Source organism: Cricetulus griseus, chromosome 5, assembly GCF_003668045.3.
Source record: "Cricetulus griseus strain 17A/GY chromosome 5, alternate assembly CriGri-PICRH-1.0, whole genome shotgun sequence".
In the NCBI taxonomy this organism is placed as follows: Eukaryota; Metazoa; Chordata; class Mammalia; order Rodentia; family Cricetidae; genus Cricetulus; species Cricetulus griseus.
In genome coordinates this window covers 56,602,013-56,608,012 of record NC_048598.1, presented here as the reverse complement: position 1 = coordinate 56,608,012, position 6,000 = coordinate 56,602,013, and positions in this window count along the sequence as shown.

Genomic DNA, 6,000 nt, shown 5'->3' with positions numbered 1-6,000 from the left:
TGGATCATCCACTGTACCTAGTGAGAAATAGACTGGGAACCACAGAGATATAGGAGGCACGGGCAGCCGCAGCCTGGCTAGGCATGGAAGAGATGAATTACTATAGCACCCTGGAGTCTGTGCTGAAAGCCAAGGGCAGCAGGGAGCAAGAGAGGAGAAAGCCCCCAGGACGGGCAGCACTGGGATTGTGAACAATTAGATTTGAGCATGATAAAAAGGGTGGTGAAGGCAGAGTTCATACTGGGAAGGACTTTTTTTGGGGGGGGGTGCAGGAGAGAGAAAAAGTATAATTTCACATTGTTCTTGGAGTGCCATCTTAACTGTCCTGACCCTCACAACAGCCTGTGCTGTGGTTACAAAGGCTGTCCCTGTTTCATGCATATGAAAATTCAGCCAAAGAGAGGGTAAGTAACTTGCCAGTGGCCACACAGTTAGAGCCTGATCTACCCGCAGGATCTCAGCTCTTGCTGGAGCTCATGATAGGTTAGAGAAGGACAGGACCCTATTGCCTCCCTGCTCTTGTTGGTCACTGCCCAGGACTTCTCTGGGGCACCCCTACCACTGCAGGGTGAAGAAGGGTGGATTGTTTCTGCAGTGTATTGAGAGGTTTGCAGGGGCTGCCCTGGCACAATGCCCTTGAACTGTACATTTCAGAGTGATTCATCAGCTGTCCATTCATACCCCAAATGTAGTAGTGGAAACAGGGTATGTGAGTAGTCTGGCCCGGCACCTACTTCTGGCATTATCCTTTACCTTGGGTTTGCACTATCCTGCTGTTTGGAATCAGTTTTCTTATGTGTAACAGGATATAGCTGCTACCTCAAAGGGCTGTGGGAAGGTTAAAAGAGATCATTTTCCGTTAAGGATATAGTTTAGTGTGAGAGTGCTCGCTTCATGGGAAAGGCCCCGATTTTGATCCCCAGCCCTGCAAAAAAAGCAAAAGAATAGGAACCATTCACATAAAGTACACATCACAGTGGTAGCTGTCAGCATTATTGGTTCCCTTTTTCTTAATGTGACTGTACTGTCACCCAAAGGCCATCTGGTACCCTCCTGCCTTTTCGCCATTAGTATTATAAATGGCTTAGTTCTCTGCAAGTTGCATGGCTGCAGAAAGTCAAAGGCTCTCCCGCATTTTCTGGTCAGTCTTGAGGACTCCAATCCAGACTCCCTCTTCTCAATCTTCCTTTTTTCTCTATGTCAAATTCACCGATTTTGCTAAAACTTCTACCTACTCAAAGCAAATTCATGAATGGAGTAGGATGGCTGGCTGTGCAAAGGGCATGAGAGGTGGTATCTTCTCATTTTTCCATCTCCCTCAAGCAGCAGCTACTATCACCTGCACCAGGAAGGTTTTTTTTATAGCATATACCAGAATTTCTGATACACTAGACCTGGGAATTTTTAGTGTCTCCCAGTTCCCAAGAGATTCAGGTATGCCTTGGGGTGGGAATCACATGTGGACAGCATTGCTTTGATCTTTTCTCTGCCTGTCTCAACTATTCCAATGCTCCCCATAGATTGCCTAGAAGTCTCCAATCTCCCTCCTATTAAACAGGACCACCATCAACACACACGTGCGCACACACACAGACACACAGATACACAGACACACACACACACACAGAGCTGCTACTTGTCAGCTCCCAGCCAATCCTGGGAACTTTTAAATACATTCTGGGAATCTTTGTCTTAGGGTGAAGTCAGCCCACTCTCTGGCTGCTGCTGGCTCTTTGCAGTTAGGATGCCTGCTTGAGTTCATTGTGGTGAATTCCTAATAAGTCCAAGCCAGGGATCATGGTCCATGTGTATTGAGTCTGGGTCAATCGTGCCCTGCTTCTCTGTGTTGGGGTCTAGACAAATCAGTAGCAAATTATGGGGTAGGGGTGGAGACGAGGGTTGGGGCTGGGCTGCTGGGCCGCAGCTGTGGCTCCAAATTGCTAAGAGGCCCACTGCCTAGTCCTTATTCCAGCAGGAACTGACATCAAACAAATGGGCCCTGATGCGTTAAGTTGTGTGTATGGGGGAGAGGGTTTTGTGTGGCTCTGCCTGCATTTCTGCATGTAATATACTGCTGAGCAGCGGGGACAGAATGAATTCCCTGATTGCACTATTGGGGGCAGCTGGGAAATGGCTGGTACAGATTTTGCTCTTAATAAACATCCGAAGATGGCTTGTCTCCTCCCTACTGGGTCTGTTAAACCAACTCCAAGCTGGAGATTAGCATTTCTAATGGGCTGGGAGGTGCAGGCTTCAGGAGACAGGGATGAAGGATGGCATATTCAGAGGTCCCCAGGGCTCTGAAGGGAGGCAGGTGCTTTGTCTGGCCTCCGCCGGATGGAGGTTGGTTTTCTTCAAATAGGATGATCCCTTTATCTCTTCATTTCTGTCTCCTTGGGTGACTTTGCACATTGGCCAATGGACCCCACATCCTGAGGTCCATCCTGAAGTGTCATTGCTTGTTCAGTATTCATCTACCCAGTACTGGCAGAGAAGAAAACCGATTTCTTAAATTTACCCAGCTACTTTGTTCAAAGGAATGGTAGTCTTACTCAGTCAACCAGCTCACTCATTTAGTCCAGTGTCAGGCATTGGTGTCTGGGAGCAGAGGAGGGAAACAAAAAAGTCTCTTGCTGTCACCTGAGGCTGAAGATATGTGAAGTTGGATAGAATAGAGCATAAGGTAGTCTCAACTGTCCTGGAAGCTGAGACAGGAGGATTGCCTGAGCAATAATGAGACCCTGTGTGTGTGGGGGGGGGCAGGGAGAGGGAGAGAGAAGAGAGGTGGTCTAGAACAATGGCTACAGCTGCCTTCAAGGAGTCTGGGAGGACTAGTTTAGAAGGTGTAACCAGAAAAGCATTTAGAGGGGCCTAGAAAGAGGCAGGGTCTGGAATCCAGTGTACAAAGTCAGAAGTGAAGGTGGGGTGGGGAGGGAGGTCACAAACAGAGCTTGGGGCCATAGTTTGTGCGGTGAACCCTTCTCCCAGGACCCTATCGGCTTGAAGCAAGGGTGAGACAGAAGCAAACGGACATAAGGAATCAATTTCAGAGAGTGACAAGAAGGTTCAGAGGTATTGTGTGACAAGCCAGTGAGTCCCCTAAAAGTTCAAGAGGAGGCCCACTTGGAAGTAGAAGTCCCACTTAATCTAGTGAAACAGTGACCCCCCCTCAAGGCAGTGATCCACTATGGGGCCTCTCAGAAGGAGAGGAAGGAAACCAGGTGGTTGAGGGTTACTTGCTGATTCTTCGCTCAAGGGAGTTGGGTCTATATTTTGTAGGGGTCCTTTTGCCTTAGTTTCCTATTTCTACCTATGAACTATCAGTTCTCTTTCTTCAGAGCAGAATTTTCTGCCAGCTGCCTACACCAGGCTAAAGACAAAAGGGAACATGCTAGTGTCTCCCCATGCACAGAGTGCAAGAGGAACAGTGATGGGGACAGGGTACCATTACCAATTTCTCTCCTCACCCCAGCTTCCCCAGCATGATGCCTTTTAGGTAGTATGTGCACACGGCTACACCTAACCAGAAGGTGTCTCCTTGACCATATGCATCCCATCTCAGTCACTCTAGATTTAAAACACACAGCTGCACAACTGAGTTTTCCAAATAAAGTCTAACTTTCTAGATGGGGGCTCGAATGGCAAAATTCTCTAACAGAGAAGGCTGCCCAGTGCCTATGGAAAATCCTTTGCGCCCTCTTTGTTGCTGCTCTTGCTATATAGCCCAGGTTGACCTTGAACTTAATATATAGCTCAAATCCTTGAGCTTTTTGCTTCAGCCTCCTGAGTGCTGGGATTATTTGCATGTGTCACCCTGCCTAACCCTTAGATTTACTTCTGTCATTAATCTTTTGACATCCCTCTTACCTATTAGTCAAAGAAAAGAAACAAACCATATGACTAAAGCCCATTTTGAACAACTTTTATTATATGTTTAGTGTTCTCTATACAAAAGAAATCAGTTTTTTTTTTACAGTGATTCCAAAAAAAATCTGAATAATTTGGCCTTTTCATTGCTCATGCAGTCAGTTTATAAGTCCATGTATTAGACAGTCCTCCATGGCCCAGAAGTCCCTGCTGAAGGTCGTGCATGACACCCTCAGATATACATCTGTCGCTGACAAAGTTGGTTAATGACAAGTAACTCACGAGAAGGGAGGGACACGATGTGAGAGGGATTCACGTGAGCCTGCCATGGAGAGTTAAATGTGTAACCAATGGGAAAAGGATTAGAACAACTCGTGTGTACAGGGATGTGGGGCTGGATGGAGACACGGGGAACACCATGTTGGAAGGGAGAGATGTCTGTGTGGTTGGGGGCAGGGCAAGAGGTCCTCCAGGATCCAGCATGGCTGAGATAGTGGTGGTGGTGGGGAACCAGGACAGATAGCGGCATGTGACAGGTGACTGATAATCAGCTCAGAAGAAGTTGGCAAAGAGCTGGGAAGCTGGGCAGAGGAGAAACACTGACTGAAGATATCACATCTGAGACTTAGAAGAGCAAGCAGGTCAGGGTCGTCTGATCTGCAACAACTTTGAAAAAAAAAAAAGATAACAAAACAAAACAGGAGTGCACAAAATTCTGGATATCTAATCCCAGACTTTTGTGTTTATTGCTTCATGGAAGTCTTTACATCTGCTGAACTCCAGCTTGGCAGATCCCAGGGTGGTAAACTTGCCTGGGCCCTGCTACCGCTCAGCACCTTGACCTGTGGCCAAGGGCAGAACGGACAGAGGCCCTCTCCATGCCCTCGCTTCTGAGGAATACAGCATGCTGAAGGCCTGGTGTGTGATGAAGCAAGAGACACCGTTCTGAAGCCCAGTCCAGGTTTCACTGTAACAAACACCTATGGGCTCATCATTCCACCTTCTGGCCTTGGGCTGCCTGTAACTCCCCGGCTGAGTTAACCGTGGGGCTGTCACAGACAGGCTGATCTCGGCTTCGGGAGAAGCCTTTTTGTTGTTCACCGGGAGGTTTAGGGAGCGTAAGTGTAATGGTAGAGAGAAGTAGAGGGGTGATAAGCAACACCTGCTGAGGCAGCTGTGGTGGGATGAAAGAACACTGGACACGGAGTCAGAAGGCCCAAGTTCAAGTCCTAATGGTACCCTTACTGGCCGGCTTTCCTCCCTGCACCTTCATTTCCCTGTCTGTACAACGAGTCATTTCAGTTAGATCAGCTCCGAGGTTTCTTCACATGGGGAGTCCGATTCTGTCCTGAGCTAGATGCCTTGGACCTGCTTTGTCTCCATCTCCCACGGCAGCAGCTGCTGTTATCAGCACATTAGTACTAAAAGGCATTTGGCCAGTTGACGGGAAGCTCTGCCCAGCCCACCTGTGTCCCCCAGGGCACTGAAGCTCCTGACACTCAGCAGTCTCTGTGGCTGGCTTGAGACTTCTTGTTTTGAATTGGGGACAGCCTACAGGGGATTCCTAAGCTACCTGTTGAAATTCACATAAGGACTTTTGCTTCGGCAAAAAACGGAGCCCTGTGGGGGTGGACTTAATCCTGGCCATTGGCTTGCACTGGATGGAGGTTGCTGGACTTGGTTGGAGGACACCCCACCCCAATGTGACAGAAGTGAGGAGTGGGCTCTAGGGTGACATCCGGGAGACCCGCTATCCTCCCACTGAGAAGTGAGTCTTGGCCTTAGTCCTAGACCATGGAGGGACCAAGGTGTTTTGCCTCTGCAGAGCGACAATGAAACAGCCTCATAAATAGCAAGAAAACCTTGCTTTCCCCCTCATGCTGGAGAGGTTCTAGGACAGCCTGGCTTAACCAGGGGCTCCTGAGGGGAGGGAGGCAGGAAATGTGAGGCCTGTTTGTCTCTCCTTCAGATCTCTTCTCTACACTCCATCCACAGGAATCACTAAAATAAGACCCAACCCCGAGAATCTCTCCCCTCCCAAAGTCCCCCTCCCCCCCTCTCCTTTCCCAAAGTGCCCCCTTCCCCCAGGCCTTAGGAGTTCATCTCCTGTGAACCAAATATGGACTCATAGCA